At 35.8% G+C, this 19,149-nt stretch overlaps 1 long non-coding RNA gene across 2 annotated transcripts; it reads left to right on the top strand.

Annotated features, from left to right (window-relative positions):
• The first annotated feature begins 41 nt into the window (after nucleotides 1–41).
• On the top strand, nucleotides 42–19,033 carry LOC129458784 (uncharacterized). Of its 2 annotated transcripts, XR_008649733.2 has the most exons (6): nucleotides 42–149; nucleotides 6,741–6,958; nucleotides 14,566–14,696; nucleotides 16,584–16,663; nucleotides 18,155–18,290; nucleotides 18,968–19,033. It is a non-coding gene; the product is annotated as an uncharacterized lncRNA (long non-coding RNA). The 2 variants fall into 2 exon arrangements; XR_008649734.2 differs by lacking the exon at nucleotides 18,968–19,033 and having other exon boundaries at nucleotides 18,155–18,353.
• Nucleotides 19,034–19,149: the final 116 nt, after the last annotated feature.

Raw genomic sequence — 19,149 nt, 5'->3', positions numbered from 1 at the left:
GCGACGGCGGCGGCGTGAGGAGCGGGCGGCTGCTGCTCCCGGGCCTCCTGGCTCGAGCCCTTGGCCCCCGACTCCCCGCGTTTCGGCGCCCGATCAGCGCTCCAGGCCGCCCCCTCTCCGCCTTCTCCCAGTGCCTTTCCCTTTCTGAGGTAAGCGATTTGCCAACCCAACTCCTTTCCCTCTTTACCGGAGAGGGAAGGAGTGGAGACGAGTCAACGCCCCTTCGTACAACAGTGAGGTTAGAACATGAGGGGATCACAGACTTCCTCCACCTTCGGGAGGACCGCAGGACCTCTTTCTTGCCACTTGGGACGATACAACCAGGACTCCATGCGATTACCCCATGTGGTTTGGTTGTGACTTCAGTATTGAGAAACCTCAACAAACAACTGTTGAGGAGGAAAGGAGAACCTTTCCTGGTGTCTGAAAGTGGGGAAAATGACTACTTCAAGACTAATTCAAGCCATTTCTCTAAGGGTCTGTTTCTTTCAAAAACAAATTTTTGAAGCATTGATCCTTCTGACAAAATACTTAGTGGCAGGCCGGGTGTGGTGGCACACCCTTGTGCCAGGGCTGTCCTGTCCCAGGACTTTGGGAGGCCGAGGCAGGAGGATCACTTGAGCCCAGTGGTTAGAGGCTGCAATGAACTGGGATCGTGCCACTGCACTCCAGCCTGGGCGACAGATCAATAAATACATAAATCAGTGGCACAAAATGTATTACCTACATTTTGTTTCTTCATCTGTGAATATACACTGTGAACTGAAATAGGCTTCAGAGGACAGTCGTGTCTTACACTATTCTCACTGTCTTCTTGAATGAAAACAAACACTGGACTATAAACTGAAGACAGTTAAAAAAAAAAACAGGATCACAATAAAGATTCGCATTCTCATCCAGAGAAATCATTTTTCCAGGCAACACTGAGAACAGGCAATTGCCTGCCAAGGTTAAATCAGCAAAGTCTATTACTTTAAGAGGCAATTTAATTAGTAATCCTTTCTAAGAGGGGAAAACCAGCAAGTCCGTACCTGGAGTGTGATCCTTTCAGCCAAAGATGAAAAAAAAGAAGCAATAACTAGCAAACTGGTGGAAGGTCTTAATCTCAAATTAATATATGCAGAAGTAGAGCTCTTTTGTAATTAAAAAATAGATTCAAGAATGCACTCCACTTTCCCATCTCCCTCCATTAATTATTAAACTTTGGCTTGTTCTCAATACAATGTTAAATTATAAACCAAATGAATCATTTGCATGCCAGTAAATATGTATTCATGAGGGTTCACAATATCTAAATGTGCATATTAAAACAATAGCTAGATTTTTTATCATAAAATAAAACTTTACCTACTAGAAATCTTACTATTGACAAGTTTCTCTTAATTAGAACTCATTGATAATTGCTAAACCCCTATTGTGGCAGGCAGAATTCTAAAATGGACCCCAATGGCCCTACCCCTTGTTATACACACCTGCATAATCCTCAGGACTTTAAATATGGTGGATTTCATTTTTGTGATTAGTTTGTTACATGACACAATTGAGTTGAAAAAGGGAGATTATCCAGGATGCGTTGGCCTGATTGGGTAAACCCTTAAAAGGGACTGACCTCTTCCTGGAGTCAGAGGTTTGAAGCATCAGAGGGATTTATCAAAGGGATATTCTCTATTGTCAGCTTTGAAGACTGACAAGACCCTATGGCAAGGAAGGCAGGCAGCCTCTAGCAGCTGACAATGATCTCAGGTGACAGCGAGCAAGGCAGTGGGGACCTCAGTCCTACAACTTCAAGGAACCGAATTCTACAAATAATCTGGAGGTGCTTGGAAGAGAACACTGAACTCAAAATGAGAATATGTCCTGGCTGGGCACGGTGGCTCACGCCTGTAATCCCAGCATTTTGGGAGGCCAAGGCAGGCAGATAACTTGAGGCCAGGAGTTCAAGACCAGCCTGGCCAACATGGTGAACCCCCATCCCTACCAAAAATACAAAAAATTTAGCCAGATATGGTGGCACGCACCTGTGGTCTCAGCTACTCAGGAGGCTGAGGTGGGAGGATTGCTTGAGCTTAGGAGGCAGAGGTTGCAATGAGTCAAGATTGTGCCACTGCACTCTAGCATGAGCAACAGAGGAAGACCCCATCTTAAAAAAAAATAAAACAATTTAAAAAAAAGGAGATTGTTTCCTGCCATCACCTTGATTTCAGCCTCGTGAGACCCTGTGCAGACAACCCAGGCAACCTCACTTGGACTTCTTACTTAGAGAAGCATGAGGCTAATAAATGGACATTGTTTTAAACTGCTAGACTTATAGTAATTTGTTACACAGCCAAAGAAAGCTAATACACATATTAACTTACTTCACATAAACAAAAGTGGGTATTTTGAAATAAAAAAATATAGGAGTATCTCAGTAAACCCAGTGCAGGATTGTAGCTGAAACTCAAATAGAACAGAAATTGGACACTGCAAAATTAAATCAATACCAGACTTATCATCATAAACAAGAACCTAGTAGTGATGGGGTTTAGGACATGCTACCCTAAAATTTTTTAAGCTGAAGAAATTTTAGAAAATTGCAGAAGCAGGAAAGTCACTCTGACCTTCCTCTCCATCCATCTCCCTGGAAGGAGGTCATAAAACCTAGAAAGGATTTTCTGACCTTCCCCAGGCTCAGGTCATAAGACCCTCATGTGGGAGGTGCCCTCATACACCTGGAGGAAAGGAGCATCCTTATTCCTTATTGCTGAAGACACAGAGACACAGAGAAGAATCCAACCAAACAGGCCTTGTTAAGTTTCCCCCAGTTTACTACCATTAGCTCATACCCTTTGTGTAATATTTTTCCACGACTATTCACTTTTCATCAAACTTACTAGAAAAATCACTCAGGTTTAACTGTGTCTTTGGATATTCATTTCCTTATGAAGGCTCCAGGGTCATGTAAAACTTCAGTGTGTATGCTTTTCTCTTGTTAATATGTTTTTTTGTTATAGGGGCCTCAGCTATGAACCTAAATATATAAAGGAAAGGATATTTTTCCTCCTGTACAATAGGCAAGGTGATCTTATTAGCAAATAGCAAACCAGATTTTCCACAAAAGCAGAACAAACATAAATATCCAATTTTTCTATAGCAACAATAAAAGACAGACTAAAGTGATATAATAATCATACATAGAGAAGATAATAATCAAATAAAAATACATTTCCTACAAAACTATCATTCAGGAGCAGAGTTAAAAATATTTTCAAAGAAAAAAAGACAAATTTTACCATTAGCCAACCTACACTGAACAATGTACTTTAGGAAGAAAGAAAATAGTAAAGACATTGGACAGGCGTATAGTTAAATCTAAGCAAGCTTTCAGTATATGAAACATGTTCAGCCATACAATTGTCTTCCAAGTGTTCTTGGTTTTCTCTCCCTAACCATCTTTTATCCAATTAGTCCTTAGGACCTGAGCATGCTTATGTTTTAATGTATTTCCTGACAATGCTAGACCATTTCATGAATTAGATTTAACAACAAGTATTCTACGCTCCTTTTAAAACTTACATCAGAATTATCTTCAGCCACTCTTAGGGTAACTAAATGTATATCACATCTGTCATGGAGAATGAGCTAAGACCTCTTACTTACTAATAATAATGTTGTATTAAGATAGAACATAAGGGTCCACAGTAGGTAATTGGAACTGGTATCTAATTATATCTGAAAGAGTGACATGATATCAATTTTGCTAAATTAAAAATTATTGTCTTTGGCAGCCATTCTCCAAAATTCAATTTGCTTACATCGAATTACTTCTTACAGCAAACAATTCATTTTTATTTTGTAACTCACACTAATATACAATGAGAAAGTAAAAAGTTCCAAATGAGTATTACTGATATTTCCCTATAATGGCCTATTTTTTCAAATATTTCAAAATCAGACCATTTTGCCTTTTCATAAATGGTATAGAATGTGGAGACCGTCTTAACCCCATTTATGTGCTAAAGATTACCATTACAGCTTCCTAAAGCTAATGTTAAATTATCCTAAATGCTAAACGTTCCTACAGATATCCCTGTTGTCACCCTCTGTGAGTAAGTTGTAGTCATTTATCCAGGCCAGCGTGCCTCAAGTTTCATCATAAGCTTTAATACATCCCATCTGCTTGTCATAAAGCATGTGGATCTGCTCTCAATCTGTGTGCTTTTTAGAATACCTAGGCTCCAACACTTCATCAGAGAACACAGCCTCAGACTCTCTCTGGGCAGTTTTAATAAAGCTTGCCTGAAAGGATACAATTTACAGAATGTAAGTTGTTTTAAAGATGTAAAGTACTGTGCCTTTTGGACATGCTTTCAGTTCTTTTTCTGAATCAGATGAAAACAACACCAGATTATTGATTAAAACATTATTACCTTACTACATTACAGAGTCATTTTTACTGTGTTCCATCACTCTTTCTAATTTATCAAAGAGCACTATATTAAAAAGACATATGAAACATACTATTACACTTTAAAAAGTTTCAGATGATATTGTCCACCATATCATTCAATGGTTCCATGCCAAATTCTGTGTAAGAAACTGGGGTGTGTGTGTGTGCACACATGTGCATGGGCTAGTGTGAGGGAGGGGGTAGAGAGAGGGAAAAAGCGAGAAAGGTTTAAGGAGGTTGAGTGCAAGGACAAATCAGACAGCAGTTGTTTAACCCAAGAAAATATATATATATGCATGTGTGTCTATATATACTCACACACATACACATATCATGACTAGGTCTCCTGAATTGTCTTTCACTAAAAAACTACTAAGAGAAAATGAAGAAACACTTATCTTTTCTCATGACTATTTCTATAATCAATGAGTATAATCACTTCCTAATTTCTAAGTTTATTCATTGGTGATTTACTTTTCCTAAAAAGTTCTGAATAATAATTACAGTAGTTTTACTATCATTTATTTATTGAACACTGTCACATGTCAGATTGTACACTTTCCTCTCCTCAAATATATCTCTGGAAAAAATATATATTATCTTTCTTTTTCATAGCAACTGTGATTTGGAACAAGTTAAGTGACTTGTCCAGAGCCACACAGTTTGCAATGAGTAGAATTAAACTCAAACCCAACTGTGACTTAAATCAGTGCACTTCGTAATACATTACTCAGCTTGTTTTATAGGCATGCATAAAAAATCATCTTCAAATGACTAATTAAGTATGGTTTACTCCATTTTTCCTGTGAAACACGAGCCAAACAAAATGGTCGTAATAATCATGAGGGAGGTGGATGATGAGTGTCATAAAGAACAATGTTTTCATTAGTTGGGATCCTGTCAAGAAATAGATTAAATGCTCAAGTGAGGTCACTGAGCAAAATCTAATAAAGACAGTGTTTACCAAATGTGACAAGGTTAAGGGAACCATCAGGGGTAGTGTACTCTATAAGGCTACCAATAAATGAAAGCTGTCACCACTCCTGGGCCTGAGAAAGCAAGGATGGACTCAGGCACATACAGAGCTTAGAAGTCACCACTTTACCCTAAAAAAAAAAAACAAGTTTCTTGCATACATTGCAGAAGTGAGGTCACAGGGAAAACCATGGCCCCTCAAATTGGAAAGTGATAGGCAAATACATCTTTAAACAAAAAGTAATGAAGCATACAAAAAGTTAGGAGACATACAAAAAAAAGCAAAAAATTAAAAAAAAAAATGCAGTATGAAAAGACAGAGCAAGCATCAGAACCAGACCAGGATAATGGCAGGGATGTTGGAATTATCAGACTATGAATTTAAAACAACTATGATTACTATGCTAAGGGCTTTAATTGAAGAGGTAGATAATGTGCAAGAACAGATGGTTAATATAAGCAGAGAGGTAGAAATTCTTCAAAAAGAATTAAAAAGAAATGCTAGATATAAAAAACACTGCAACAAATAAAGATTGTCTTTGCTGGCTCATTATTAGACTGAGCGTGGCTGAGGAAAGAATCTCTGAGCTTGAATACATATCTTTCAAATTTGAAAATCTGCGACAATAAAGACTAAAAAAAAAAAAAAACAGAACCAACTATCCACAAACTGTGGGACAACTACAAAAGGTGCAATGTATTCATAATGAGAATACCAGAAGAAGAAGAGAGAAGGAACAGATATTTCAAGCAATAACGAGTGAGAATTTTCATAAATAAATGTCAGACACCAAACAATAGATCCAGAAAGCTCAGAGAACACTGAGCAAGATAAATGCCCCCAAAAAGCCAAATGTAGGCACATCATATCCAAACTGCAAAGAAATCAAATTTTTTTTAATCATAAAAGAAGCAGAGGGAAAAAAAGCACCTTACTTAGAAAGGAGCAGAGTTACAGCTGACTTCTCAAAACCCATGTAAGCAAGAAAAGAGTAGACTGAGATACATGAAGTTTTGAAAGAAACCCACCAACCTAGAATTCTGTATTCTGCAAAATTATCCTTCAGAAGTGGGAAAATAATGACTTTCTCAGACAAATTAAAATTGAGGTAATTTGTTGCCAGTTGACCTGCCTTGCAAGAATTTTTTTTTTTTTTTTTTTTTTTGAGACGGAGTCTTGTTCTGTCATGCAGGCTGGAGTGCAGTGGCACTATCTTGGCTCACTGCAAGCTGTGCCTCCCAGGTTCACGCCATTCTCCTGCCTCAGCCTCCTGAGTAGCTGGGACTACAGGCACCCGCCACCACGCCTGGCTAATTTTTTTTGTATTTTTACTAGAGACAGGGTTGCACCATGTTAGCCTAGCCAGGATGGTCTCGATCTCTTGACCTCGTGATCCACCCACCTCGGCCTCCCAGAGTGCTGGGATTATAGGCGTGAACCACTGCGCCTGGCCAAGAAATTTTAAAAGAAGTTCTTCAGAGAGAAGAAAGATGATATATTTCAGAAGCAGATCTACATTTAAAAAATGAGCATCAGGGAATGAGTAAGTAAAGGTAAAATAAATATTTCTTTGTATTCTTAATTGGTCTAATAGATACCTGTTCAAAATTACAATAAAAGCAATGTATTGAATGATTTTACCATTTTGATAAATGAAAAAAATGACAGCAATGTCATAAGTGTCAGAAGGGAAAAATTAGGAATAAATTACCTGCATTACCCATGAAGCAGTGCAGAATTTTTTGAAAGTACAGTTACATTAATTATAAAAGTATACTGCAAATTCTAGTGCAACCACTAAAAAATTAAGAAATATATCTGATATCCTAAGAGAGAAGACAAAATGAAATCATATAAAATGCTCTATTAAAACTAGAAAAGGCAGAAACAGAGGGGAAGATTTAAAAAGACAAGCAACTAAGAAAACGTTCAACAAATAGTAAAGTGTTGTAAATATGCTAGATATTCCCGCAACTATATCAATAATCATTTCAACTATAAATGGTCTAAATCACCAATTAAAAAAGAATCTGACAGAGTGACTAAAGAGCCAGACCCAACTATATGTTGTCTACCAGAAACACATTCTTTTTTTTTTTTTTTGAGACAGAGTCTTGCTCTGTCACCCAGGCTGCAGTGCAGTGGCGCTATCTTGGCTCACTGCAAGCTCCGCCTCCCAGGTTCACGCGATTCTCCTGCCTCAGCCTCCCAAGTAGCTGGGACTACAGGTGCCTGCCAGCATGCCCGGCTAATTTTTTGTATTTTTAGTAGAGACGGGGTTTCACCTTGTTAGCCATGATGGTCTCAATCTCCTGACTTCATGAGCCGCACATTCTTAATATAAGGACACAGAATAAAACTAAAAGTTGAAGAAAGATATACCATGCTAACACAAATTAAAAGAAAAATTGATTGGCTTTATTAATGTCAAACAAAGCACACTCTATAATTAGGAATATTATAAGATATAAAGATAGGAATTACATAATGATAAAGGTGTAAATCTTCCAAGAAGACATAACAGTTCTGAATATGCTTGCAGCTTGATGTGTATCCACATCAAAATACATAAGGCAAAAACTAATATAACTGCAAAGAGAAATAGAAAAGCCACCATTATATGGTCATGTGTCACGTAAAGATTGAAATACATTCTGAGAAGCACATCATTAGGCAATTTTGTCATAGTGCAAACATCATCACATGTACTTACCCAAACCTAGATGGTGTAGCCAACCACACATCCAGGCTACATGGTATCATGCTATATAGTCTATTGCTCCTAGGATGGAAACCTGTGTAGCATGTTACATTACTGAATAGTCTAGGAAATAGTAACAATGCTAAGTATTTGTGTATCTAAGTCTATCGAAATATAGAAAAGGTACAGTACAAATATGATATAAAAGATAAAAATGGTACACCTGTATAGGGAAACTTACCATGAAGGGGCTTGCAGGACTGGAAGTTGCTTTGGGTGAGTCAGTGAGTGAGTGGTGAGTGAATGTGAAGGCCCAGGCCATTACACTACTGTAGACTTTTAAGAACCGTACACTTAGGCTACAATAAATTTATTTTTAAAATATTTTCCTTCTTCAATAATAAATTAACCTTAGGGTATTATAACTTTTTAACTTTATTCATTTTGTAACTTTTTAAAAACTTTTTGATTCTTTTGTAATAATAACATAAAACACCAACACATTGTCAGCTGTACAAAAATATATTCTATATTTAATTTTCTATTTTATTTAATTGTATTTCTATTTCATTTTATTTTTTTCTATTTAATTTTATTTTTACTCTTCAAGTTAAAAAACGAAGACACGAATACATACATTAACCTAGGCCTATACAGGTTTAGGATCATCAATATCACCTCTTCTACCTCCACATGTCATCCTACTAGAAGCCCTTCGGGGCAATAATATGTATGGAGCTGTCATCTCCTACCATAACAATCCCTCATTCCAAAGTGGCTCCTGAAAGGCCTGCATTAAGCTGTTTCATAGTGAACTTCTTTTCTTTTTATAAGTAGAAGAAGTATACTTTAACAATCAATAGTATAATACACACATACATCAGTGACATTTATTATCATTATCAAGTATTATGTACTATACATAATTGTACTTCTTGTACTTTTATAAGACTAGCAGGACAGTGGATTTGTTTACACCAGCATCAATACTAACACGTGAGTAATGCATCGCACTACAAGCTTATGATGGCTATGTAATCACTGGACATTTTCAGCTTCATTATACTCTTATCAGACCACCACCACCACCACCATTATGTGGTCCGGGTTTGTCCAAAACATCGTTTCATGCTGTCTGACTATAGTTGGAGACCTCAACACACTTCTAACAGTAATTGAGAGATCTAGCAAGCAGAAATCAGTAAGGATATAGTGGAACTGAACAGTATAATCAATCAACTGAATCTAATTGACATTTATAGAATACTTCATCTAACAACAGAAGACACATTATTGTCTAGCTTACATGGAACATTCACCAAGATAGACCACATTTCGAGCCATAAAACATAGCTTAACAAGTCTAGGAGAATTAAAATCATATGAAGTATGTTCTTAGATCATAATGAAATTAGACTAGAAATCAATAACAGAAAAAATGGTCAGAAAGTCCCACATTATTTGGAAATTAAACAATATTCTTCTAAATAATACACGGGTCAAAAAATTGGTCTCAAGAGAAATTTAAAAAAATATTTTGAACCAAATGAAAATGAAAACATAACTTGTCAAAATATGTGGGATACAATGAAAACAGGGCCTAGATTGAAATTTATAGCATGCAATGCACAGAATAGAAAAATGAAAGATAGTAGATAAATAAATAAAGTTTTCCCCTTAGGAAGCTGGAGAAAGAAGAGAAGTATAAATACATAAAACAAGCAGAAGAAAAAATAATCATAATAATTGAAACAGAAATCAGTGAAATTTAAAATAAGAAAATAATGGAGACAGTCAATGAAACCTAAAGCTAGTTCTTTTAAAAGGTCAATAAATTTGACAAACCTTTAACCAGGCTAACCAAGTAAAAAGAAGAGGAGACATAAATTATGAATATCAAAAATTAAACAGAGGCCATCACTACTGATGCCATGAACATTAAAAGAATTATACAGGACAACTATAAGCAACTCTATACCCACAAATTTGATAATTTAGATAAAATGAATCAATTTCTTGAAAAACACAATTTACCAAAAATAGATAACCTGAGTAGGCTTATATTTATTAAATAAATTGAATCTTCCAAATCAGTAAGCACTACATCGAGATGTTTTCACTGGTGAATTCTACCAAACATAAGAAAACATGATACCATTTTCTACAACCTCTTCAAGAAAACAGTAGCAGAGGCAACTCATTTTATGAGGACAGTATTACCTAGTACCCAACAGGACAAAGACATTATAAGAAAGGCAAATTATAAGCCAATATTGTTCACGAACATCCATGTAACACTCCTCCAATATATTAACAAATTCAATCCAACAATTTTATAAAAAGAATTCTATGCTAATACCAAATGGGATTTATTCTAGGTGTGTGAGATTGGTTTAACATTTGAAAATCAATTACTGTATTTCATCACACCAGCAGGCTAAAGAACAAAATTATATGATCCTATCATTAGATGCAGAAAAATAACATTTGACAAAATCTAACACCTATTAATGATTTTTAAGCTCTCAGCAAATTAGAAATAAAGGGAACTTCCTCATTTTGATAAGGAAAACCTACAATAACCTACATATAACATCATACTTAATTGTGAGAAGCTAGATGCTTTCACCTCAAAATCAGGAGCACGGCAAGAATGCCTCCTCCCACTACTACAACTTCATCCTGGAATTCCTAACTCTTGCAAAAAATGGGTATAAGATGTATGAACATTGTGAAGCATTAAATACAATCACCTTTGTTTGCAGATACTATGATGGTCTATATAAAAAAATCCAAACAACAAATGAGAAAATTCCTGGAACTAATAAATTATTATAGCAAGTTTGCAAGAGACCAAATTAAAACACACAAAAAATAATTGCTTCTCTATATATCACCAATAAATGATTGGAATTTGAAATAAAAAGTGTGACAACATCTACATAAGCTTCCCCATAATTAAATACTTAGGTATAAATCTAGCAAAGTATATACAAGAACTATGTGAGGAAAACTATAAAACTTTGATGAAAGAAGTAAAAATAATTTAAATAAATGGAGAGAAATTCTATGTCTATGGATGAGAATATTCAAAACTGTAAAGATGAAAGTTCATTATGACTTGATCCTTGTTGTGGATACCAACAAACTTATTCTAATGTTTATGTGGAAAAGCAAGAGACTCAGAATAGCCAACAAAATATTGAAGAAGAAATAAGCCATATGACTGAGGCCACCTGACTTTCTAAGACTAAATACAAAGCTACAATAATCAAGACTGTGGTATTGGTGAAAGAACAGACAAATAAAGCAATGGAACAGAAGAGAGACCCCAGAGAAATATTGAAACAAATAGTCAGCAGGTCTTTGACAAAGAACCAAAGGCAATTCAACTGAGAAAGGACAGCCTCTTCAAGAAATGGTCCTGGAACAATTGGACATCTTACGCAAAAAGAAAAAAATGAATCTAGACAAAGTTAACTCAAAACAAATCATAGACTTTAATGTAAAACACAGGCTACATCAAAATAGATTATAGACCTAAATGTAAAACACAAACCTATAAAATAGGAGAAAATCTAGGTGACCTTTTATTTGGGTATGATTTTTAGGTATACCAAAAGCACAATCCATGAAAGAAAAAAACTGATAAGTTGTACTTCATTAAAATTAAAAACCCCTATTATTCAAAAGATGGTGTTAAGGAAATGGAAAGACAAGTTACAGACTAGGAGAAAATATTTTCAAAACACATATGTGATAAAAGATGCAAAGAACTATCAAAATATGCCTTAAAACCCAACAATAAGAAAACAAGCAACTTAATCTTAAAAAATATCCAAAAGATCTGAACAGATACTTTATGTACATATCTGATACCTGTGAAGGGAGAGTAGCAGGATGAATGCCAGGCTGTAGTGCATCTCTGAGAATGTCTCAGCCAACCCAATGCGAAACTCCAAAGCAAAAAATGTCTAATATACGAGTCACACGTTGGGTAGATATGGCCTGGCTCTAGTGCTTCTGCCAAGCTCAGGCATTGACTGGGAGAAGCCTAAAGAGAGCATGGCCTCAGTGTGAATGCTATGAGTGCTATGAGGCACCTCTAAGGTGCATCAGCTGGAGGCTGTCGACTAATTATACTACTTGTAGCATATTCCTTATTTTTTTTTTTTGCAGGGAGATCTGAGCCAGGCATGACTATGGCTTGGAAGGTAGTATATTCTGTGTAGTTTGGTGTCCTAGTTAAAATGTATGCCTTTAAAGAAGCCTGGTATCAGTTTTCTATTTAAATAACAGTTTTCAGCAGGACAGTTCTTGACCTTTGACAAACCAAATGCAATTTATTTCCTAGTGGCATTTGCCAGACACTCTGAAAAACATCTCAACTTGTGACAGACTTCCCTAATTCTGTTGCATTTGGTAAGACAAAAGGGAAGAGGCAGAATAGTTGACCCTACACCTTGAATATGCCGCACAGCAGTTTACAGCTTCAGGTGCAACTCAAAACTGACCACATTAAAGGTTACCTGGTAAACAGGTCAGAGCAACATACACAAAATTATTATATTTATCCTTCTATATCCAAAGAGGTTCACCAAGTCTTTTGCCTCTTTGATTAGTGACATAAGGCACCATCATTTGCATCTCTCTGTACAAAATATACCTTGATGTGCCCAACACAACTGGGCCCTTAGAAACTTCAAAAGCATAGCAAAATTCAGAGCATTTGCACGATGTAGGTCACCAGTAAAATTAGCCCTATTTTATCTGCATAATGAACCTGCATATAAGTTCTAGAATGTCAAAATGATAAAGGGCCGTCTAGACTACATAAGAATAGAGAGGTAAAGATTTGGCATATTCTTATGGCAATACACCTTATGGGTAGCTGTAGTGCCATCTTCCAAGTGAATCTAATTTGCTTCTGATTATATTTGCTGATGTGAATCAACAAAAGAAGCATTGTTAAGTTCATCATTATATATCCCGAACCAGGGGCCCTGCTGGCTTTTTGCAGCAAAACTATCACATCTGATTCACCAACTGAATTTTTAGCAATTCTGCAGTCATTCTCTAAAACCTAAGTGATTTTGCACCAAACAGAGGTAAAGTAGGGCTATAAGAGGAATCAGTACTCTGCTTCCTTTAAATCTTTGATCAAGGCACTACTCTGAAATTCCTTCAGATACATGGTATGACTGTTGGTTTATTTTCTTGGTGAGAGGTGGGATTGGCTTTTTCACCATAATGACTCACACTTCATGGGTCATAGTATTGATGTGAGGATTCTGCTAAATATGTAGTATATTTATTTACACTATATACATCCTGGATTTGGGAAAATAACCACATGATTTGTGGATGGTCATAAAGAATCCAGTGGAAGGAGAAAGGGGATCAAAAGTCCCCACATCCCCTGGGCTTCCCATTGCCCTCACTCTATTGTACTTTGGTGGTATTTAGGGTCTCTGAATATTAGCACTATTTCAGGGGCAGGACCTAATAATACCAGGAGTTCTGGGTACATTCCTTTACCCGATATATATGGTAATGGCTATAGGCCCTTCAAGGCAAGGTTTAGTGGGAGAGTCATAGCCTATGCCAACAGCTACTCAGTTAAGGTATTTTATGTCAGCCTCCTCTGGGAAGCTGAGGTCTGAAACTTGGTAAAAGTATATGAGTCCCTTAAGGAGACTTGATCTAGGTTTTGTCCACCAGATCTACAGACTCGGCTTATGTCACAAAACACCTCATAGGCTGCCCAACTATTTTATTCTTAGAGACCCCCTGAACAACTGAGCATCATCACAGTTTCCCATGGAACATTTAATCTGCTGTCACTCTGTCTGTGAAGCTCATTATGATCACTATTCCAACCTTGTATGTGATAGTAAAGTGCATCCACCAGCCTTCTGCAGAAAAAGGGATGACTCAGTCAACAATAGAAGTTCCTTGAGATTTGGGGGTTCCAATTGCATAGCCTTGTTCATCTCTGCCCAATATTGCCCTTTTGACTACTCAGTGAGTCTCTGCTTCCCCAACCCTGCCCTAAACTTAGTATGAAAGACCCGGAAGTCTCTTCCAAGTACTGGCTCTCGGCCTCCATTAATTAATTGGTGGTGGATCCCTGCCTTCATTCGAGTCAAGCCACTGGCTTGATTCTTAATCGTATTTGTCCTGAAACTTGAGGAGATGAGGACTTCAACAAAAGCTGACATAGGAGCTTTCTCATTTTCCACTTATGTTCTGAATTAGTATTCAAGGCCTCAGTTTGTTATTTTCTCTGTATATACTATGCAGGGTCATGTAACAAAGTTAGCTGACCACTCAGCCTTTATAATCATTATTGTTGCAATAGAGACTAATTTACAAATCGGCTGATTCCTAACACCTTACATTCTGTCGAATAATGATGTTATCCCTTGACTCAGACTACTGTGTTATATTTCTCTCTAGTGAGCATGTCGGCCATGTGCTTCTTAGCTATATGAGAAATCAATCTCAGAATCTCAATTTGAAGCTCTGTTTGCTGGGGCCACATATACTACCAAATACTGCTATCAACAAAAAGAAGGCATTACAAATAGGTACTGTGGAGAGCTAAATAAAAGGATAACATACAACATATAAGCAGGATTTGGGGAAATCAAATGATTGGTTAAAAATCCTGGGAATAACAAAATGGTGAGTTTTTACCACCCATAGCCAGAGCACGTAATGGGAAATAGAGGTAGCAGAACCCAGAAATATCAACTATACTCCTAGAAGAGGGTCATCTGACAGGAGTTCTAGCAATCAGTAGAGTAGTAAGAGTGAAACGGGAAAATTAATTTCCAAATATCACCATTCTTCTGCCCTCCAATCTCTTGCTGGAAATCCCATTAGGAGATGGAAGCCAGAAAGCAAGGGTTCTCCTTTATTTATTCCAAATAATTCAACCATTTAGAGCACAGAGCAGGATGGTGAATGGTGGAGAAATAGATTCAGATGAGCAAATAAAAGTATCCAGCAGGGTGTTAAATGCTTCTACAGATGTCTAGGAGGGTGCCCTAAACCCACCTGACCCAATGTGGGTCTAGCCTCAGGATAAGAGATAATAGGAAATAGCAGAAATTCAGGACAGTTTTGATAAGGATACAAAATGTTACTGGGTTACTTTCTGGTTGAAACCCAAGAAGATGCTGACCCTCAGAGAGCAGTCCATAAAACCAGCATGGTATAATAACAATATATTAGGAATTGTGACAGAGCAATTCCGTGTAGAGGTAATCTGAGAAAGCCTCCGTCATGCTCAAATCTCTCACAGTCACAGAAAAGAGAGAAAATGAGACTGAATCTTTCCCATGTTCACTGCTCTTCTTGAGAGGGCGATAGGGCATCTGAGACGGTGAGATGAATTGATGAAATCCCCTAAATAGTTATGGAACCCAAAAACCAATGCATAAAAGCTACAGTGGAACCTTAAACATGGCCTCAGATGCCAGTGGTACTAGATGCTAACAACCAAAGACCTTAGGGTAGGCTCCTTCTCAGATGTATGGCATAAGATAGAGGACATACCACACCCATCGATGACAAGGAACTCCATAAAACACGGTGAGGAGTCTTGAGTATACTCTGAGGTCATTAAGTACAATTGAAACAAAATGTACTAAAATATATAAGCTCCACTGAAATCTACTGGATTCAATTATGAGCCATCAACCAACTATTCAAAACAGAGATTATGTAATCGATAAGTAAAAAGTTACATTTGCCACCTGCATATGTGATTTGAAAATTCCTACCCAGAAAGCTGTACGTGCACACACACACACACACACACACACATACACACACAAACATTATATCTACATAGTCTGTTGCACTAAAAATAATTTGAGCAAAATTTAGATCAGGGTGAATAGAAAAATTTTTCAATACCCATAGTTCTGTTCTGACTACCATCAGGCATTTCAATTTGTAATTCCAATAAAATATATTACCCAAACGGCCTACTGTGTTAATCAGCACCATTTAGCTTAAACTCCACAAGTTTTATCTTCTACATACAATCTATAGCTCAATGTCATAAAAAAGTTATGTTTCTAAAGAAGAAAATACATTTGCAGTGATTTTATTTTACTTTAATCTGTGACTAATTCTAACTGATAGTACTTAAAGCTTATAAATTTTACAAAAGGAATAACACAGTGATTATTCCGAATGAAGCCCCTAGAGTGTGTAAGTCCAAGCAATGATGACCACCACATGTCTTATTTAGCCTTCAAATTTTCCCTCTGACACAAGATGCTATTGCTAAATTAATTATAATGTAGAATTCCCATTATGGTTATGTGTATGTGTTTCCTTGCAGTCTTTAACGTTTAACCATAAGTTCAAAACAAAAATTTCCATTGTAATAAAACTCTACTTTCCATTAAATTTTAATACACTAGAAATATAAAACTAATGTTTTTCTTGATTTCTAAAAGATAGCAATGAAAATTTGTGAATAATGAGAAGACATTTGTGCTTCAAATGAACACAGCATATGCCAGGTTTCAGCCCCAAGGTAATTTTTATGACCGAGTTACCAGATCCTAAAGTTTTTATGGTAGATATGTCACCTCTTTAAATATACATACAATAATTTCAAGTCTTTTGTCATATGAATTATTTCTGTTAATAATTTGGAAGCTCAAAAATGATTCTCCATTCTTCGTATGTCATCATGTCTGTTAAAATGTTATTTTATATCTTTTACCTTATTGAATTTTTCTGCGTCAAGCTCTATTTTTTATTGTATGATTGTATACCGAGATATAAAAACACACTAACAAAAGTAATGTTTCTAAGGCTACATGGACTAATGGTTGCATTTAGGAAAATGTTACATTTAAAAGATTAATATTCTTCTTAAATTATTATTAAATATAATGTATCTACTAACCTAGTAAGTAGCCTGCATTTAACTATTGCTCTTAATTTTTAAATTCTTTGCTGCTAAATCTCCACTGATCTGCAAACATGTTTAGGAGGAAGAAGGAAGTATAGCAAGCACTTATTATCCTTACTGGATACCTATTAAATATCAGATGCTGTTCTAAATGCTTTAAATTCATTAAGTTATTTAATCATCACAAAAATTATCTGGAGTAGTTACTAATACTATGCCATTTTTCTAGATGAATAAACAAATGTATGTTTGTAGAAAATACCACAAACAATAGGTGCAGAAAGCTGTCTAATCCAAGCAGCTAAATTACAGACTCATAATCTTAGCCACTTTTCTTCCTTACTGCAAATATGGGAAAACACAGGAAAATATAAACTCTTTGCTCTAAAATTAGTCTTACATTTTTAAGTAAAATTTAGGTAATCAGATTTTAATTCTATACCTGCTGAAAATGTTTTTTAGAATCAACTGAATTTAGGAGAACAGGATCAGTTAAATCATATGATTCAAAAAACAACCATAAAAAAACTTACTATCAAAAGAAGTTTAATTTTCCTGAAAGATACATTTCTTTAATATCTCAGAGCTGTGTTATGTGGCAGCCTTGATGATAGAGGAAGTTATTGCCTAACACCACAATATTCTAAAAGATAAACAACATATATTAACTTGTTCGAAAACATATTTTAGGCTTCGGTGCTAAAGGGATATTTCTAAATATAGCAAATCTACCTCCAAATTATAATTAATTCAATTTTGTTATAATGTTAATACTAGAATTTCTTTGTAATAAATACCCCTATGACTACTTTACTAGTTCCTCCAGATTACAAAAAAATCTTAAAAATAGCACATTATGTAGGAAATGCTTCACCTGTGAATGTGTGAGGCAAATTGTTCTACACACACACAAACCTCCTGGTTTCAGTTCCTATGTCCTCGCTCACCTATCTCTGCTTTTCACCTCCCACAAACTTGCATGCATCTCCACTCCCACCCATGCCACATAGAAGTCTTTCTAGCTCAAGGAATATCTGAAGAGGATAGTAAATTCCAGACAAGCTCTAATTCTGCCTTGTAACAATCAGAACTTTTGTTTCCCTGCAGGTTTTTCACCTCTGGGAAATGAGAGCCCATTATTCCACCTGACACATGAAGCATAAATAAAATAAACAGAGGGAAAAATAAAACAGGCTGTGATAACCATAATCTTGAAAGAAACAAATAGCTGAAGAGGTTAAATGTTGGTATCATCTAGTATTGATCCTTTAAATATCTCACTGGAAAATAAAAAATGAAACCAAAATGTATTATTATATTTAGTAAGATTTATTTTTTCTAATTTAAAGATCTAGCATTCCTACTATGCCATAGAGCTTTAAATTACTCTCTTGAAATTATTAATGGTAACATTAAGCATCTTAAAGCAATTCTTTTTAGTTAAGTTTTATTTAAAACTTATTTTATTTTTAAGTTTTATTTAAGAAGTTTTATTTAAAAGAGCAGTTTTCTTTAAGTTATTGGCAAAGGTTTGTAGATAAATGGATTAACTCATGAAATTAACTCTTAGGTTTAAAATAATTTATTTGATTTAACATGTAGTTGGAAATGACAAATTATTTTCTTAAAGTAGTGAGCATCAAAACTATTTTTGATAAAGTATTTTTTTTAGAAAAATGAAACTACCCATACATTGAGTCATTTATTCATTCATTAAACAAATGTTTACTAACCACTTAGCTATTTGCCAAAATTTTTATTGCAGTGAACAAAACAAAGGCTCTACCCTGATAAAGTTTACATTCCACTATGGGAAACAGACAATTAATCCATACACAAATGGATATGTAATGTCAGGTGCCAAGAAGAAAGTTAAGAGAAGTTAAGGAGGTAGAGTTAAGAGGGTGGGTATTATTTCAGATATATTGTTTAGGAAGATCTCTTGGAGAGGGAATCATTTAAAGAGAGATTTGAATGAAGTGAGGGAACAAGTCACAAGGCTATTTGGAGAAGTGTCACTGACTGAGGGAACTACAGATGCCAAGACCCAGAGGCAAGAGAAGGTAGGTGTTTCTGCTATTTTTATATATTTATAGTAGTGT

Source organism: Symphalangus syndactylus, chromosome 1 (genome assembly GCF_028878055.3).
Source record: "Symphalangus syndactylus isolate Jambi chromosome 1, NHGRI_mSymSyn1-v2.1_pri, whole genome shotgun sequence".
Taxonomy (NCBI): Eukaryota; Metazoa; Chordata; class Mammalia; order Primates; family Hylobatidae; genus Symphalangus; species Symphalangus syndactylus.
This window is presented reverse-complemented; position numbering and strand designations above follow the sequence as displayed.